Raw genomic sequence first — 21,357 nt, forward strand, 5'->3', positions numbered from 1 at the left:
AGAAACAGAATAAGAAATAAGAGGTGGCAAGTGAAGGTTAAGACTAGTGGCCGACTAATGTATACATCGCCAAGCTGTTATATCAGCCGATATCTGGCATTTTTTAATTATCGCATTGGCCGATACTTTTTTCTGTTTGGCCGAATGTGACGGAAACGGGACTTTTATTTTGACAGCATAGTTTGAAGTCCTTGAATTTAAACTATGCTGCTCTATATCCAGTTGGCTGCTATGTTGTATTTATGTCATATTCACTGTGTGCTGTGTGTAAAAATGTAAATGTAAAAATAGTTACGTTGTCTTTATTTCAGACACATAGACTTACCAGATTACTGAGTGTACTTACAGTGTTTACTTCCTTTTTATTTATATTTTTAAGTTTCTTTAGTTCTGAAAAAACTATATTAGGATTACAGAAGTCGCGGTATAAAGTATAAATCTGTTTATTTTACAGATGTATATTTTTAAACAAGTTCAAATAGGTTTTTCATATTTATTCATTTTCAAATTGTTATTATAATTTATAATAATATGAATATATTTAGTAAATTGATGTAAAATAAATATAACTTTAATTTCAGTAATTGTTATGCACATGTTTTTCCTATATTTGAATTTAACAGTGTGGTATCACACACACGCACATACATACATTATATATATATATATATATTAGGGCTGTCAAACGATTAATCGTGATTAATCGCATACAAAATAAAAGTTTGAGTTTGCATAATATATGTGTCAGTAATGTGTGTAAATAATATGTATATATAAATACACACAAATTAATGTATATATTTAAAAGAAATATGTTATTTATGTACAAAAAATGTATAACAAATTATATAAAAATATAAATAAATACATATACTTGTAAATATTTCTCAAATATGTACATGAATGTGTTTGTATTTATATATACATAATAATTACACACAGTACACCCACATATATTAGGCAAACTCAAACTTTTATTTTGTATGTGATTAATCGTGATTAATCATTTGACAGCCCTAATATATATATATATATATATATATATATATATATATATATATATATATATTAATTACATACTCTGTGATTAATTAATCTAAATTAATCGCATACACAATTTTTGCTGTGAAAGTATTAAATATTTCAATTCAAATGAATCAATGAATAATCAGCATTAGTGACATTAAAGTTCAAAAACTCTTTTATTATTACTTTCACTTTTCAAATAATGGCCATAACAATCAACAATATGACCTAATATGCTAAGGAAATAAATTCAAAAGTGCTTCAGGAAGAAGATTTGATGATGTGTGCCGTAACACCAAGGTAATTGTGATTGCAAACTGACTTCCAGTGATTTACATGCAAAGACGCGAATAGACATCCTGCAGCGCGAATTGAGCGTTTCGGGCGTTTGACGCGCGTAACGCGTGATTCGCGCGAAACACATATAAGGAGCGGGAGAGCCCCTCTCATGACGCGAATTCCCATCTGTTGTGAAGTGAATTTCACGAGCGAATGAAGCGAGTAAACTCAAAATGTCCATGCGTCCAACTACGCGTGAATAGCGCGTTTTATTCGCGCAAGTCACGTATGGTGTGAACAGTCGAATGGTGGCTAGAACGGCTCCAGGTTCAAAGGTCAATACGGTATGGATTAATCTGCGTTATTTTTTTTTAACACGTTATTTTGACAGCCCTAATATATATATATATATTGGCCACACTGCTTTCTAAGTTATCGGTTTTGGCCAATGGAAAAAAAAAAATCAATATCAGCTTACCACTAGTTAAGATGAGAAAACAGCACAGGAGTGGCGGGAGAATGGCCAGAACTGACCCTCTGGAGCTGTTTACATGACGAGGGATGTCCTGACATGTTCTGACACAGTACAGGATCTCCTCAGCCCCTTTTTAGGATCTTGAAATGGAGAAGAGGAACATCTTGGCACCGCAGCCCTGGATGCCAAACGTGTTTTGGGTTCTTGCTTCCCTGAGCTCTCAACATCCAGCGTATTCCCACCCAGACGTGTACAAGCTCCGCACAGCTCTACTGTATTCCAGGAAATAACACGACTCCCACATTTTTTCCCCTTAGCATTCCCTTCCTGATAACAGAACATTTACTATATTCCGCCCTGGATTATTCCAGCTTTCAGCATTGCATGGCATTCTGAGATTTGACCTGTCGGCACAACGCTGACAGATCCAGGAAAGGAACTCAAACTCCCAGAGGAAAATGAGAACGGAATTGAACAATATGGTGTTTTCCGACCTTTAAGAGTGCTACGGATATAAATATTCTTATAAAAAAAAAAAGTGGAAAAAAAAGTGAATAATAAATATAGGTATAGTATAGTAGTATACTACTAACACCTTTGAGTACACTTTTGAGTAAATATTATGGTATATGAAATAATAATAATAATAATATTAATAATTAATAATAATAATAATAATAATTAGTAATAATAATTTAGTACCAATATTGGCTGTTATGGCAATTTATAGTACAATAAATGGTAACACTTTAGAATACTGATTCTTCATTAATGAATAACGACACAGAAACAAATGAGTAATGCATTATTAACACTCTAGTAACTACTATTAACTTAACAAGAAACTCTGATATGTGATAGTTCACTATTAGCTAATCAGTAACTACTATTTTTTTCATATCCTCCCAGAGAACTACTAAGAACTACTCTATACAGGTTCATAATTAACATGAATAATGCATAGTGTATAATTAATTCTAAAGTGAAAGATCCTTGGTAACCCACTAGTAATGACTGAAATATTACCAAATCCTTCAAGAAGGAATTATTAATTATTTGGATCAGTATTCTAAAGTGAGAAACATGATAACTACTGAAGTCATTGTAAACTTTTGAAGTTTTTGTAAAGTGTTGGATAGTAATAACATATACATATTTCTAAAGGAACTGCTACTTATTTGGATCAGTATTCTAAAGTGAAGATCATGGTAACCCACTAGTAATTACTTAAGTGTTACTAAATACATCAGAAAGAATTACTGTACAAAACTGTACAAAAATGTACAAAAACCTCAAAAGTTTACAATGACTCCAGAGTTATTCTGTTTTTCACTTCAGAATACTGATCCAAATAATTAGTAATTCCTGAAGGATTTGGTAATACTTCAGTCATTACTAGTGGGTTACCATGACCTTTATTTTAGAATTAATTATACATTATGGATCATTCATGTTAATTATGAACCTGTATATAGTAGTTCTTAGTAGTTCTCTGGGAGGTTACTGATTAGTTAATAGTGAACTACCACATTCAACTGAGGACTATTACTTACTAATTCATTAAGAAGTTTCTTGTTAGTTAATAGTAGTCACTAGAGTGTTAATAATGCATTATTCATTTGTTCCTGTGTAGTTATTCATTAATGAAGGATCAGTATTTAAAAGTGTTACCCAATAAATACATTTCAATCATGACAACTCTCGGACTTGAATTAAACAGCATTTTATTAATAAGAACAGAATGTACATAGGCTTTGTCTTGGTGGACTAGATCTGCTACGCTGCTGCTGGCATGTAAAGGCTACTGTAAAAACGTGCACATAAACACAGGGAATAGTCTAAGGAAAGTAGGGAGAACACCCTAGCAGATCTAGGCAGGTGGTGCTGGGGAAGGTGGAGGGCTAGGAAAATTCCCATGCCGTTGAGGCCAGTTCAGGATGGAAATAAATAGGTTACGTAGATAAAACAAACAGATCAACTGGCCAAAGCAGTCCGCTTTAGGAGAACTATTTTTATTAGCTGCTCAGAAGTGTTTCATGACTGTAACTATGTATGTAACATATAAATAATACAGGAACAAGTGTGTGTGTGCGTGTGTGTGTGTTGAGCCAAAAGTTGTGTGTGTATGTGTTTGTGTGCATTCATTTTTGTACTCCTACTCAGAAAGCCAAACAATAGAGTAACTCTGAGCCAACTCAATAGAAACAGGGCAACAAATACACTAATAAAAGTGACAGACAAGCAGATATGCAGTGGAATGCACACAGGAATGTGTATGTGTGTGTGTGAGGGACATCTTCCTTCAAAGCTGTGTGACTAACTGTTTGCAGGAAAATATGTGCAAGTATGAATCTGCTTCTAAGGAAACTGTGAGTTGGTGAACATAAGCGTGAGATCGACTGTACTGCAAACAAAACTGTTTGTAAAATGCTAGAAATTACTTTATTAAATCTGCAACAAATACTTGAGTTTATGGGTCAATATAGTTTGGGGTAAGTTTTTTTTTTTTAAGTAAATGATTATGTTTATTCAGCAAGAATGCATTAAATTGATCAAAAGTGACAGTAAAGTCATTTATAATGATTCAAAAGAATTATATTTTAAATAAATGCAGTTCTTTTTTAATTTTCTATTCATCAAAGAGTCCTGAAAGAAAATGTATCACAGTTTTGACAGAAATATGAAGCAGCACAACTGTGTTTCAACATTGATAATGATGAATGAATGTTTCTTGATCATCACATTAAAATGATTTCTGAAGGATCATGTGACACTGATGACTGCATTAATTATGTCGAAAATTCAGCTTCAATCACAGGAATAAGTTACATTTTAAAATATATTTAAAAATTATTTTAATTAGAATTTTCGAATCGTATAAATGCAGCATTGGAGAACATACTTCTTTCAAAAACATTAGAAATCTTACCGATCTCAAACTTGGTAATGCCATAGTATTCTCTGAGGTATCTTGGAATATTAAAGTACCATGGTATTTCCTTCTGATGTCTTAGCTAACTGAACATAGTAGCTTTTTTTTTAAGGGTAATTGCTGGAAAAGTATTTAATTTCTTTAAATAAAAGTTTACAAGTTGGGCTCTATAAAATGTTGGTATCTGTATATGACTCATGTCACCTCAAAGGACTTTTTTTTTTTTTTTTTATCAGTTTTATTGTCTAGCAGACAAAAATTGTAAATCTGATCATTTAAAAAGGAATAAGTCATGTCGTATGAGCAATAGTAGTACTAATTAGTGATCTTACTAGTAATTGAGATACTCTAAAATAACTGTATTTTTAGAACAAGACACCATTTAAACTAGGTGCATGCATTTTCCTTGAATGATGTAGGACACTTGCATACTGACTGTAGTTGATAACTTCCTGTAGTTGCCTATTCATTATGCAGTGAGGAAGAAATGCTGGCATGTCAAAGATAATTTTAGGTTTTTGGTGTGTAATATCTCACTAGTTCATGTAATGTATTCAGAACACAAAGTGTGAAGTAGTTGTTGACACTCCTAAAAGGTTTTTCTGTGGTTCTTTTCAACATCATTAGATCAGATAATCACTTTGCTTGTCAAGAAGCATTTTTACTGTACAGGCTTCTTGAATTGATTATAGATAACTTTGAAAAGTAAAGACATTCTTGATGTTACAATATACGTTTTTCAGTTCAATGTATTCTATGGGTTGTTTAAACAAGTTTTCTAAAGAAATAATTCCTTGCTTAAAGTTCTGTATTGAACTTACAAATGGTGTTTGCCTGTGCAAAACATGCCACTATGATGCCAGGGTGTTGTCATGCAGTTGTTAGGTGTCTAAAGTGGGGTTTAGTGCATAACTATGCTTGGCCGTTGCTATGAGTTGTTACTAGGTGGTTATTTACTGGCTCCAGTCAAAAGAGCCCACCAGGTTTGGCTCATGTTCCTTTTTAATTCAAGTCTACTGGATTTTGACCAGTCTGCATCGGTTTTGGTGCAGGACCAGTAATAAATGCTAAATGAGACATTATACATTAACTAAAACTAGCTGTATTGTCACAGCAGTGACTATGAGGCATTTATTTCCATGACTATCATCAGTCGGACAGAAAAAAACACAAGTTGCAGTGTATAACACACTCCCACTTCCAGCTCTTGCACACCCTGACCTGTTTGACCAGCACAACCAGTTTAAAAGGCCTCTCTCAACACACTCTCGCTGTATGTCAAGCCATGTGTGTGAGTGAATGTGTGTTGTTATAGTCAGATGCTGACTATAACTTCAGAAGCTCTATGGATCAAAAATAACGCTTACAGGTGCAATCAAGTGTGACTCGATTGATAGAGGAACTCATAATAACATAATCACACATAAATCAAAGGCGATACCTATCTTTGTTATGTGTTCTTTGAATTTAAAGCATGACTGAATGAATCATTAATACAGTGTAAATTTAGAATTCACTTAAATGCAATGCAGATTGATTCATTATTCACATTTCATTTAATACAATTCTCTTTTAGTCAGTATACAGTCACAAAAATTAGACTGGCCTCTATGCGATATGGAATAACTTTACAATGTGGAAACCATAGTTTCTGCCAAAATACTATATTGCTACACCATGTTTTATGTCTTATTCTTCTGTCTTATTTACAACATGACAATGTGTAGCCGCCACGCTGAATAGGATTTCAAACCACATAGGAATGTAGCTTGAAACGGATTTGTAAAAATCTCTTTTCATGTGATTTGTTGTCGTTCACACATGCTAAATCTGATCGGATTTCAATCAGATATGCACAAAAATCGAATTTGGACTGACAGTCTGAGCAAGGCTTTAGTTTCTTCCAAAACCAGCCACAACCATCGCAAGAGAAGAGTGACAGGATAATTTCTCTGTCTTCTATATTTCTTCTGTATTTTCTATTCCTGTTAAATCAAGTTGGGTAGCCCCACCCACAGTGGGTCTCATTGGTCCAAAATCCACACAACAACATATCAACATCACAATATTTTCTGATTGGCTGTCATTTTGTCACATCACATAGTATTTTCACATTCAGGAGTTTATGTTGCTAGAAATACTAAGGTTATAGCCAGGTTTGATTCCATGAACTTATGCCAAATTCATAAATAGAAACAAACAGAAACAGAAAATTATACATAAAAACCATTCCATATGTATAAGATTGAGAACTGCATTGTTTGTGCAAGGTATTTGCAATTAGCACATTAAGTGTAACTAGTATTAAAGTCCACAATGAAACAGAAGTAGCGACAGATCTTCCATATTGTGACGGACATCCGAGTAATTATCGTAAAAGAGGCGGGGCCTGGTTCAATCTATCGTTTGTTGATTGGATAGGAGGCAGATCGACTGAATGCAGTTGACTGTAAGAAAGGGGTGGGGTTTAAGCTGATAAAATGATCATTATCACTGGAAGACTTGACTCAAAGATTTAAAAAAAATGCAACCAAAAAAAAAAAGTAACAATTGTTCTCAAATCATTCGCAATAAGATCAATAACATGCATTTGGAAAATGGAGATGAGGAACTTTGGGTTCTGTTCAGACCAAGAACAATAACTATAACTATATATATACAGTACTTTGCAAAAGTCTTAGGCACGTCAGTATTTTCACCCCCCAAAAAAGGTTTTAAGCCAGTTATTTATATCCTTTTGCTGTAGTGTGTCAATAGGAAATATCCGTTCACATTTCCAAACATTCATTTTTGCCATTAATTGTAATAATCCAGTGAGATTTTGAATACATATGGAGTCTGACAACAGCCAGTGCTCCACGCAGTGATCTGATCTCACCATCATCAAATTCGTCTGTGATTACATGAAGAAACAGATGAAACTGAGACAAACTAAATCCAGAAGAACTGTGGCCGTGTCTCTAAGATGCTTGATAAAACTTTCCTGCAAAGATACAGTACTGTGAAGAGTTTTAGGCACTTGCGTAAAAATGCTGTAAAGTGAGGATGTTTTTAAAAAATACTGTTATAAACAGATTTTATTTATCAATTAACTTATATTAACTTAATCAAAACAATATTTTGTGTGACCACCCTTTGCATTTAAAACAGCTCTTGTCCAGGTACACTTGGGCATTATTTTTCAGGAAGCTTTGGAGGCAGGTTTCTTAAAATCTCTTGGAGACACGGCCACAGTTCTTCTGGATTTGGTTTATCTCAGTTTCATACGTTTCTTCATGTAATCACAGATGGATTCGATGATGGTGAGCTCTGATCTCCATGTGGAGCACCGGCTGTTATCAGTCTTATTGTGTATTCAAAAATCTCACTGGATTATTACAATTAATGGCAAAATGAATGTTTGGAAATGTGAACGGATATTTCCCATTGACACACTACAGCAAAATATATAAATAACTGGCTTAAAACCTTTTTTTGGGGGGTGAAAATACTGACGTGCCTATGACTTTTGCACAGTACTGTATGTATGTATGTATATATATATATATATATATATATATATATATATATAATTTCTCTGTGTCATTATATAGTTGTGGTGAGGACTTCTCTATTCTCATACAGTAGAATTAGAATGGTTATTTAAAGGCAATTTCGGAGCAGCTAGTAATAGCAAGCTAGCTTTGAAAGCATAACATCCCAACCTTTCAGAACGTCTCCAAAGCCACGCCTCCTTCAAAACACATGAAGCACACAGCAGAGTCTGCAAAGCCTCACGAGAGACGGTGTTAAATTACCTCATGTCTCAAAGCACATAACATTACAATACTTAATGAACGTAAACAACTTACAGAGCTCTGACTTGTACCATCTGACTGCTGCAGATTCATTTCGCCGTTGATAGTGTTGACATAGAAACGCATAAATCCGAGTCTGAAGATGTGAACAGCTCCGGGCTGCCATCTCATAATTACGTTTATGATGGCATGAACACAGCATAAGCTCATTGTTTTGGTTCAGGAGGAACTGTAAAACGTGGCTGCTGTTTGTTTGTGGCACTCGGTGCTACAGCTCTGCAGAGCCTTACAGAACGCGCTGATGATGTGTGATGTCTGTATGAGCAGGTACGCAGAGGTAAAGAAATACATATGTTGACAGACAGGTAGGACATCGTATCATTGCATTTGGACTTAATGCAATGATTTGGACAGACGTCTTTTTGGTCCTGAGACTTACACAGAAGATATATGTACATGTTTTAGTATTTAGACCACTTCTATTTTTGATTGCTATCAGGATATGAAGAGAGTTTTAACCAGTATAACAAAAAGTGTTTATTTAAAAAATTGCCTACCCTACCTTTAAACATCATAGTCATCATTATAGTCCTCGTCCTTGGTGTGAACGGCCCTTTAGCCTGATTTTGGTAAAGGTGGATAATGTTGGTTTGTCAGGCAGTGCTGAGCCTACAGCACTTGACCTTCATGAACGAGTCCGGTCCAAGAACACCAGCTGCACGGGCTGTTCTAAGGCCGAGTATGAGCTACACAACAATAACACACACACACACACTGCTGTTGGCCAGCGATGTCGCCTGAGTCACAGCAGAATGGGAAATGGAGAACAATAGAAGGCAAGCTGTCGCTGTAAATCTGGGAGCCTAGAAAAAGAGCCTGTTTGTGTATTTGTGAGTGTGTGTGCTGATCTGAAAATAACACCAGCCAGCAAAACAGGATGTGCGGAACGAGTGACATCTGCTTGTACGGGGTCAGACCCCCCCGCTGTGAGATGTTGATGTTAGGCTGCGTAATTGGCATGTAGCTGCGCAGCTATTCTGGAGTGGGGGGGAGTGATGTTTCTTTTTTAGCTCTGATCATTTCAATGCCCACTTTTGTTTGTTATGCTCATCTGACAGCAGAGGAGGGGTGAAATGTGCTACGAACTTCCTCAGGGCAGGGAAGAGTTCAAGAAGAGAGCGATTTTCTCTTGAAACATGGAAAAAGTCGGATTCTTGAAGGGTCTGATTTGACATGGTGGTTGACTTGGTTCACAGAAGTGAAAGTGGTCATCGTTTGATGTGTATGCGATGGCTACTTCATCCGTGGCGTCAGTTTTGTGTGTGAAATGGTTGTGGTGTGTGTCTAAAACCTTACGAAAACCTGTAGATAAGACTTGTCAGAGCATCTGTGCGAGTGTGTGCGATCCAAAGACACTGAAAACAAGCCCTGACCGCGATGTCGTCTATCATCAGCCTTAGGAGTGTGTTGAGTGACTAGCATAACTCACAAACTCACACACACACACACACACACACACAGCAGTTGAGTAATGGGCCCCTAGAGATATCTACAAAGCTTTCAGGTTGTGTGTTCACTATCAGTGGAGATTAAACTCTGAGTGTTCCCTCTTCACTAAACTGCACTCTGATGACTAGCAGCCAACATTGCATTTAAATCTCATTTAAAGGACTATTATGAATTTATCAGTTCAACATAAATTACTCAAAAGCTTATTTAGCTATAAGAAAATGCTGGTTGACCAGCAGCCAGTAAATAAAATGATGTGGTAGTAACGACTCTTGATTTTCATTTGATTTTAAAATGTGCAGTAACCAACAACCACAGCTGTTTAATCCAGTCTACTGAAAATATCTTGCATACTTCATATGCAAGGAAATATATTGGTAACACTTTACTTAAAGCCCTTTAAGCCGGACACACATTTAACGATTGTAAGGCCGATTATGAATGTAAATTGATACTTATGACTGATCGCGTCAGTCAGAGCCAGTTGCGTTCAGTCTACGATTACAGTGGGTCTTCATAATTCAATGTGTAAGTATTTAAATCTCCTTCAGTCACAGGAAACAATCGCTATATGTTGAGCACAGTCATAGAATGTTTTAGCTAGTCGTTAAATGTGTGCCCGGCTTTAGATAATAGATAAGTATTATTATAACTGTGGTTACAATTATTCACAAGACCATACAACGCATTATAAGGTTGCATCACAAGGTACAACTAATGCATTATATTATATATATATATATGATGCATTAATTGTACCTTGTGATGCACCTTATATGCATTGTATGATCTTGTGAGTAATAACAACAGTTATAATAATACTTACCTATTCATTGTTCAACAAACAATTTCAGATGTAACAAGAGATCTGCAAATATTATAAAGCATTTTAACTTGAGGTTACAATTAGTTATGAAAAGATATAATGCATTATGATGTACATTATGAATACTTTTATAATACATTATACAAAAAGGCCTCAAAGTAAAGTGTTAACAATATATTTATTGTAATTCATCAAGAAGAAAATATTGTATTACATTTTTTGTCAAATGGGTTATTATTTAATTAATTAAAAAATGAATTCTGAATGAATTAATTATAGCTCTTATTTTTGTATTTTCAGTTTTGAAGAAGTTTTGGTATTTTTTTGTCATTTTGATTATTTTTTTAACATTTCTAGTTATCTTAAATTTATTTTTATTTCAGTTATTTTTTTGTAATTTTAGTACTTTAAATTATTTTATTTCAAGATTAGTTGTGAAGGCAGCATTACTAATTTTTTGCCTTTACTAATTTTCCATTTACATTTTTTAAATGTATTTGTGTTTTTCAAGTTTTTCATGTAATGTTTTATTTCATTTCAAGTATTGAAAACGATTTTTAACCATCGTTTTAGATTACAGCTACAACACTGTTGAAAACCTTTTTAAAACATTAATTTTAAATAATTTTTTTTTACAATAATTTTTTAATTTACTAAATAACCTCAAACAATCATGTTGACCTGTTCCTCAAGTGGGTAAAAGTGTTCTAGAGGCTTATAAAATATGAGGCTCATTTTACACTCTTCAGTAAAACTGGAGTTACATGCACATGAATCACTTGGCAGTTGTTTATCAGTGAAAAACGAGAAAGTGTAAAACCAAGTTGGAAACAACACCAAAAATGTATTATTGTTAGATATGATGCTTAGATAATGTTAGTGTAGTACACACTTTAGTTTTTTACAAAAGAAGCAACAACATTATTATCTAAGTTGTCCATGGGTTGCAGATGACAACTTGAGTATTTAACACTGAATATTTCTTGAATAAACTGAGTGTCTATTCTCATGTCATAGCTCTGACCTCTGTTATGCCATCCATATCTCCTCAGATCCCTGAGATGAAAGCTTTCTCAGTGTGTGTGCATGTGTTTGGAGGTTCAGAGAGAGCTGGGGGGGTATGGGAGTGGGGAGCTGATTTGAAAACTTGACACTCCTGAGAAAGTAACTCAAGAGGCCTCCGGTCAGCCGCCAATGGAGCAAGAACCTCAGAAAGCTCCCGTCCGAGAGGGCAAATGCATGCCTCACGTCAAATGAGGGTTTGTGTTAGTTTATGCGTAGTGAAGTTTATTTAATAGTTGGCAGAGTGGGTCTTTGTTTCTCTGGGTGGCTCATTTGTTGTGTTGAACTATACCACTGGTTACTGAATTGAGATGCCATTTTAGATTTGCACAAACATACACAAATAAGTTCATTTGATATCCTTTCATTTACACGCACACGTTTGGCAACTGGATGCTATCCATGAAACTGATTTGCTTAAGGCAGGATCGGCAGTCTGTTTATAGTAACACAGAGTAAGATGCATTTAAAATGTTTAGACTGTTATGGAAATGTGTGTTGGGAATTCAGATTTTCATAAGACCTCACCTTAAAATAAATTATCATTCAAGATCAAACCTCAGAGCACATAAGTATAAGATTTAGGCCACACAAGTATGCATTGCAAGTGTGTGTGGTCCCACTGTACATAATGTATGTCCTTGTGTTACTGTGGCAGAAACTAGCCTCCGAACTCAAGGGGGCAACAGAGTTACCTTCTAAATGTTTGTGTTATTAAACAGTGTCTGCTACTGTATAATTTACCATACTTTAGCTCTGTCCTGACAGTAGTCAATTTGAAAGAGAAAACTGACTTTAAAAGTAAATACTTTAAGCTAATGTTCACTATCCGCTTGTTAAGTCGTGACATAAGGAACGCCATTTCCGGGTCCAAGCCTCGACTTGTTTCACTTGAGAATGCCATCGACGGCCGTTTATGAGCGCTATTTGTTCATATTAAACATCAAACATTTTAAAAAGTTGAACATTTTACACAACAGTCTCCGTGCTCACAGCGTCACAGACATTAATATTTTAACTTTTTATAAAAGACGAATCATTGTCTGGCCATCTAGAATTTTGGTATGGAGATAAAGGTTATGATTATAATTTTTTTGTAGTATTACACCACATCGTGTGTGTATATTAGCACCTTTTGTTGTTTTCTTGTGGTAGGAAATAGAGCGTTAGGACCCGGAAGCGCTGCCGCGTGACGTCAGACTTAACAACTGAATAGCGCCACATGGGCAACTCTAAAATTGTAATGTGTGATTGTATTGCATTCTCAATGATTTCCTAATCATTTCGAACAAAACATCCTTGAGGTTTCAGAAAATACGATATGAGCCCGGCTATTATTTAGGGAACTAGCTGTAAATAGGCAGGTGGTGCTGGGGAAGGAGGAGGGCAAGCGAAAATTGCGTGCTGTAATGGAACTGATCCGATTCAAAGTCAGGAATAAATAGGTTACATAGAGAGAACAAACATAATGATTGGACAACCACTTTGCTTTAAGTGGTATAGTTCATGACTGAATATATCTGAATATATCTATTCTGATATAGCGCTCCTTGTGGCAAGACTGAGAATGAAAATGCACCACGATATGAATTGTGTTAACTTTGTACACTTCGGTACAACAACTGACCTTTGCATTCATGTACTTGCACTGAGTATGTTGCAGGCCTAAGATTCATTAGCGCCAGTCACTTCACTGCTGGTGTAACCATAGAACTATTGACTGGAAATACAGAACAAGTAAGACTTACAGAGAAACACAGGACGAGACACTCGAAGTAACATGATAGTCGTGTTGGCACAATGGTTCTGACACAGCTCAGAAGAGGCAGAGTTTGTACGCACACACAATATGTAATGTACACATGCAACATATTCTGCATGTTTAAGGTGAGGGTTCATTACTATGTAAATACTTTGGTATGTTCATAAACCTGTTTTCTGAAGTACCCTTAAGGTGTAAATATGTATTTTTAGCACTACAATTGTATGTTTAAATGTCTGAGACAAAAAAAACAACATGTGAGGACATTTGTTCCTCAGTATTTTGCTTCAAATCTAGTAATGTCAACAGGTTTGTGTGAGGTTAGGTTTATGGGTAGGCTATAGTAAATATCTTAGCATGAAAAAGTTGCCGTGTGTGTGTGTGTGTGTCAGGTGTGTTAGTGTGGAACATAGGCTGATGTATAATGCATCTTGAGTATAATATTCCCACACTGTCCCGACCCAAGTTTCCAAAACTGCTCATGTTCTCTGTCCGAATGACCCCTGAGCACCCCCACTTAAACATTCAACAGCAACACGAGCTTCAAAACACAAATATCTGCTTCTCTGCTGTTTCGCTCAGCCATGACAATAACAATCAACAGTGAACAATTGACCAGTGCGAATCATTAATGTTTACTGAATCACTCATGCTTAAAGTCCAGACAGGTCTTTAGAAACAACAATAAAAACATTAGGTCTCATGTATGCTGACAATGTGTGGTCAAAATTATAATGCTAGCGTTATAATCAAGGAAACGCAAACACAATAGCTCTAGCGTTCTAGTTTTGTCACGTCACTCACTTGCAGTGTGGAACGGATGTTTTTGATCATTACAATCTTGTCTCGAGTCTTTTGCAGCATCTTGACCATGATGCGGTGTTCTAAAATAAAATATTTTCACTTTTAAAAAGCACATCTCGAGACCTTGCATTTTTTTTTCCATTCCACTGCCCACAACTCACATTTTAAAGGCGCACTGAAGTGCCTTGAAATGTGCAGCATTATTCAATGTGTTGACGTAATTTCCACTGAAACAGGAAGACAGGGCGGGGCATATCGAACAGCTCCTCCCCTTTTTTAAAATAGTTAAATCGCATGACACTAACGGGAAACCAGACTTCATTCTCTCTAATTCATGTAGAGAATGTGTGAACAAGTGACCATAGACCAGCTTCAGGGCCTATTTATAATGTAGGGGGTGGGATGCTTTAGATTCTAGAGAGCATTTGATTGGGCAGAAAATCTGATGAGAAGCTGAAAAGCAGCGTTGATGTCATCAAAATTATTGATCCAGGAAGTGAGAGACTAAGTTTTGAATGCTTATATCTTCTAAATGCGAATTTTGTCATTGTTTTGGAGTACGCTAGCTTATAGATAACAGTAAGGCTAACATATTCATACTAAAATCCAAAAAATTTAAATTTTGATTTCATTGGGACTTAAAAATGCAAAAATGCGTTCTGAGTGAATTTTGATTTATTGACCTTAACCACATTTACTGCTTATTGACTGATCTGTAACACTCTGCATTGCACAAAACAGAGATACTCTCACTGAGACACAACTTACCACTGATTCCACTAGAACTTGGCACTAGCATGTTGCTAAGCTAGCAATGTGATATTTTAATAAATCAAAAATATAAAGCACAAATATTAGATAAAAATAGATTTGTATTGTTTTTGCTGACACTTCAACGTATTGCATGAAATATTGAGGTACACTTCTTTTAAAATGTTTATAATTAACATTTCACCTTCACCTTAGTTTGTTGAACACTGCATTCTCTCTTCACTTCCTGTCTGTACTGTACTTTCCTGTCAAATGAAGGCAAATATGTATGGAAGCTTGTTTCCGTCACTGAATAAAAAATAAAAACAGGTAATTGAGATTTTTTATCTTCACAATTTTTACTTTTTTTTCCTCAGAATTGTTAATATAAACTTGCAATTATGAGGAATAAAGTCGCAATTCTGAGATATAAAGTCAGAATTGTAAGCTGACTTTTTTTTTCTTAGAATTGGACTTTATAACTCGCAATTCTGACTTTATAACTCACAAGTTTATATCTTGCAATTCTCCGAAAAAAGTCAGAATTGCAAGATGTAAACTCACGATTTTGAGAAAGACAGTCAGAATTGTGAGATAAAAAGTGGCAGTTACCTTTTGTTTTTGTTTTGCTATTCTGTGGTGGAAACAAGCTTCCATAAAAAGCCCAAAAATATATATTTTAAAATATAATATAACTTAAAAAAGATTTTCTTCACAACACGGTATATCAGAAGGCAACATAATGGAAAATGCATGTCACATATGTGACTAAATTGCTGTCTGTAGGAAGATACTGTGTTTCGGAGTTACAGGGCTAATAGAGACAAAAAATAATACAAAAACTAACATGAATCTGTTAAAAATACATACAAAATGAACAGGTGTAAAGTGTCCAGACAGGGTTTTGAAAATTCCAAAGGATACTAGTAACAAAAATTTTGCATGGTCTGGTCATCATGCAGTGAATAAAAAAGATGCTAATCAAGTGGAGGAGGGACAGACAGTCATCACTGGATGTTTAAGATGCCTCATGCATGCACTTTAGGGCGGCTGTGAAAAGACTCTGGTACCAGATACACCAACAGTGATGAAAGATAAGGTAGGTTCATTGTTGTAAGAAAAACAATTTATAAAAAAAAAAAAAAAAAAAAAAAAAACACTTGAAAAATGACATGACTGTAAAGAAGCAATGCATGGAATGTAGAGCACACATTCTTTAAAAAAAAAAAAAGCATTTGTTTATCTTACACTCTTAAAAATAAAGGTTCCAGGACTAAGTACATCATTTCCTTTTTTGATCCATACCAAAAGAACCAAGAGAATCCGAACTACAAGTGTGAACACACCCTTAAAAGATTAGTTCACTTCAGAAATCAAATTTCCAGATAATTTACTTACCCCCATGTCATTCAAGATGTTCATGTCTTTCTTTCTTCAGTCGAAAAGAAATTAAGGTTTTTGAGGAAAACATCCCAGGATTTTTCTCCATATAGTGGACTTCAACAGTTACTAACGGGTTGAAGGTACAAATTGCAGTTTCAGTGCAGCTTCAAAGGGCTCTACATGATCCCAGATGAGGAATAAGGGTCTTATCTAGTGAAACGATCAGTAATTTTAAAAAAAAATGTATATTTTTAGCTCTGCGATATAAAAAAAAAATATAACTTTTAAAATATAATATAACTTAAAGCTGCTGTCCGTAACTTTTTTTGTTCAAAATTTACAAAAATTATACAAGGAGAATGAATCCATTCATCCAATCCAAAATTATACATGAATCCATTTTCCAAACCCTGTATTTGTCTTACCCCGAATCATTATGGTACACTTATAATAAGTGTTTATATTCGGATTATTTTAGACCGGTCTGGTAGGAACTGCTGCAGAGTATCACAGTAACTGCGTGACTCGCCATAGACATACACGGAGAGAAGTAGCTCCGGCTACAATGTTCTTACGCAAGACGCATGCAGTTCTGTTTATTAACCGCTAGAGGGCCAAAAATGACGGACTTCAGCTTTAAAAAAAGATTGTGTTTACAACAAGATATATCGGAAGGCTAGACTGGGTAAACCCAGCCTGATCTGCCGGCGATTTGATTTCGCCCGGCAACTCAGTCTGGAAACCCGTACATTCATTTTTACTGCTTCTGTTACACTTTTGAGGGAACCAATCACAGACTGGCTTATCCACCTTGCTCGCTATTGTCGGGTAATACTGTATACCGTATAACACAATGACGTCTAACCGTCTCTCGCACGACCTTTGATTGACAAGTGATCTAACCAATCAGAATTTGTCCAACAAAGCAGTCAGGAGTTTGAAGATTAACCTCGGTGGAGTTAAACTTAAAAAAATTGTGTATATTGACGTCTTTCCGTGTTTGAAACAACATTCATTCTCGTGTTCATTCATGTTTATTTGATATAGATGGACTAGTAGGAAGAGATGATCGGTTCACGAGCCTCTTGAGCTGAGGCGCTACAACAAGTCACGACACATTAAAGAGCCACAAAACGGTTTTTATTGTTTGAATTTCTTAAAAAACTACACAGTGTGAAAGCTGGGACTTTGTTTAATATCATAAGTAACCTGCTCTGTCTTGTCTGTCGACATGTTGTCAGTGTCCTCTTTGCTCTGCAATATATTTTTCACTGCATGTGGCGTGACAGCGCCATGGCTTGTCGGACAAAGCAACAGTAACTAAGAGGGGCGGGGCTTTGCGAAGGGTCAATTCCTTTTAACCTCTTGACTATGCTGAATGACTTCTTTAGTTTAGCAAACAAATCACTCGAGTGGGTGTAAATACCACTCACTTTCATGGTTTTTTTTTTGCACAACCTGCAAAAATCGCTTGATGCCATTGCTGCTTCTGCAAACCGCTGATCAATGCTACAAACCAATACAAACTAAACCTGTCTGGAGTTTTCGCGTCGCTCTGCAAAGTACGTCACCCGGATCGTTGATCTGATTGGTTGAAGGACTATCCAATTGCGTGAATAATGCTTGTTGATCACGCCTCTTGTGCAGCAGAAAATACTTAGAGACTCCCCAGACCAATGTGGTCTGGTGATAGCCAGACAATCGGAAGGCAGCATAATGGAAAATTCATGTTATGTATGTGACTAAATTGCTGTCTGTAGGAAGATATTGTGCTTTGGAACAAGTTTATAGAGACAAAAATGATATGCTGTACATATATATATATATATATATATATATATATATATATATATATATATATGTATATATATATATGTATATATATATATATATATATATATATATATATATATATGTATATATATATATGTATATATATGTATATATATATATATATATATATATATGTATATATATATATATATATATATATATATATATATGTATATGTATATATATATATATATATATATATATATATATATATATAAAGTATATACATATGACATATCGTGACATATACATACATATGAAGCAGCTACCGATGCGATGCGATCCGATTTTGAATCAGCACAATATGATATGATGCAATGGAAAAAAATATGATGCTATTCAATTCAATATGTAGGGCTCTATGAAATACTTGAAATACTCTGTTTTATTTTTATTTTTTACCAAATTCAAAAGTTTTCTGTTTTAATTTTTCCGGATTCCATTTTAATGGTTTAAACAAAATCATTAACTGAATTAATAAAAAGCAACTTTATTAATTTGTTTACAATAATAGGGCCCTATGATTTGTTTTTTTCTCCAGAAATTCTATGCTGTGTATTTTAATTTTTCTAGTAATCAAATGAAGGCATAAAACTTTGAATCAAATTAAATTTAAATAAACCCTTTCATTTTATTTGCAAACAAAGTTTATTGCTATTGTAAAATTGTGTGATTATTACTTCAAAACTAAAGTCTTAATAATTATTGTAGCCTACTAGTAGTAGTATTACATTGTCATTAAGAAATACATTATACCGTACAATAGTAATAAAATAGTAGACTACATAGTACACAGTACTACAATAGTAATATGACTATATTTCTGTTAAACCAAACTTTTATTTTGACAGGTTGCTGTGATCTTGAAGTTTCTGTGTGTATAAGATATGAACAATAGTTTTTTCTCAAATTAAATGGTAAAATGCTCACGAAGTGACTGTCAGAGCAGCTCTGGAGATGAAGATTTTGTGGTTCTTGTCGTCATATAGTAAGATGGCAAACGTTGGAAAAAATACCGCGAGCGTCACGCATGCTTCAGTATGTGTAAACATATTCGCACGACACTGGTCCATATAGCGATTTGATTTAAGTGTACCCACCTACTTTTGATTTATTCATCCAATATTTGACAAATTCCGTGACATTCCGCGTCATACATTAAACTCCGTTTTTATGAACGGATTCCACGATTCTGTCCGTTTTCTGCATAGGGCTCTGAATATGGGTACAGATAGTTCACTTTTATTTCTTTGGTTCAGACAGACAGCAAATCATAAATTAACTTAATGCCTTCTGATTTCTAACGCATGTCCCTTTCACAAACAGGCCTTTGTAGTACCATGTTAATCTATAATCTATTGACACGCCTCGGTCTCCGTAGTGTTGTGATTGTCATATTCACGTAGCAGCAGTGGTGATGAGAGAACGCGCTTGGAAAACAGTTTAGAGATGAGAAATCAATCTATATTTAAAAATAATTGTCACAAATTATTGGTCACATCTACTAATAATTATATATTAATAAATCGTTTTTTACCAATGCAATTATGTTAGAACCGATGCATCGCGATACAAATGCCAACTTGTATCCAATGCACACTTTTTTAAATAGATGCATCACACAGTGAATCCCTAGTGTAGAGCCCACTGAAACTTTTACTGTAACTGTTGAAGTTCTCAATATTTGGAGAAAAATCCTGGGATGTTTTCCTCAAAAACCTTAATTTCTTTTCGACTGAAGAAAGAAAGATATGAACATCTTGGATGACATGGGAATGAGTAAATTATCTGGAAATTTTAATACTGAATTGAACGAATCCTTTAATAACCTTTTCCCACTATAAAGAACCTTTTGGTAAATAGAAAGGTTCCATTGATGTTAACATTTCTTCACAGAACCATCGATGACAACAGAGAACTGCTGTTTTGAAGAGTGCATTCAGGAGTCTGGTAGTTCATCTGGTGACTGCATCTCTCTTTTTTGAGATTTCTGTCTGCCCGTCTAATAACTACCCACACAGCAAGTGCTGCAAATAAGTGTCGGAGGCCCAGGAGGCCAACACACAGAACAAGGGGAGGTTTAATCAACAACAGAGGAGACCTCAGCCATTTTAATTAGCCACACACACACACACACTGACTCCCCTGGGCACACTGGCGATAGGGCCTGGATTGTTTGGTTTCCTGTTCGACTGAGGAAACACTGGTGATTACAGCTCCAGCCATGGCTACCTCAAAAACAATCTGCAGTTTTATATAAATAGCCAGAGGATGAAGTCCGTTTTTGCACTCTTAAGCAACACTTCTCTCTCTTTTTTTGTTCTCTTTCTTTCTCTGAACTATAATTAGTCAGTACTGTTGCTCCCAGTGGTCGCATTTGGTCAGCAACAACATCCTCTTTCACATATTACCCCCGTACGTGTCTTTCTCTTTCATTCTGGCTCTTTTCTTCTCACACGTTTAACATCGTGTCGGTTTCGAAGCCAAGGGTGCTCGGGGACATCCCATAAACACAAAAAAAAGAGACTTAGAGCCTTTAGTTACCATAGAGACCTTTTGTGTACATGGAAGCCGTGTAAAAGTGCAACAATGAGAGCCAGTGAGGTGTTGGTTACGAGTGCAAAACGTACAACAGAAGGGAGACAAAAAAAGTGAGCGAGACTCTTCCTGTTTGCTGTCTTCGTTTCCTGTTCGTGACTTCTTGTATGTGGCTATTTTTGTTACTGCCAGTTTCTATTGAGGTAGAAGAAAACAGTTCATGTTTCAAGGCCGAAATGCACACAAAGCTACATGCTAGCATAGGTTTTCTTCAACCTTCAAAATAACAGCTTACTCTGTTGTTGACTCAAAACGCATTTCAAATGTATTTCTTGCATTTCCTCCAAGTGGATCTGTTTGTTCAGAGAATAGGCAAGCATT

General features: G+C 35.3%; 1 protein-coding gene across 1 annotated transcript in view; it reads right to left on the reverse strand.

Moving 5' to 3' along the window:
• The window catches only part of hdac7a (histone deacetylase 7a), a 109,711-nt gene that overhangs the window by 46,728 nt on the left and 41,626 nt on the right, over window positions 1-21,357 (reverse strand).

Source organism: Megalobrama amblycephala, unplaced genomic scaffold (assembly GCF_018812025.1).
Source record: "Megalobrama amblycephala isolate DHTTF-2021 unplaced genomic scaffold, ASM1881202v1 scaffold230, whole genome shotgun sequence".
NCBI classification, from domain to species: Eukaryota; Metazoa; Chordata; class Actinopteri; order Cypriniformes; family Xenocyprididae; genus Megalobrama; species Megalobrama amblycephala.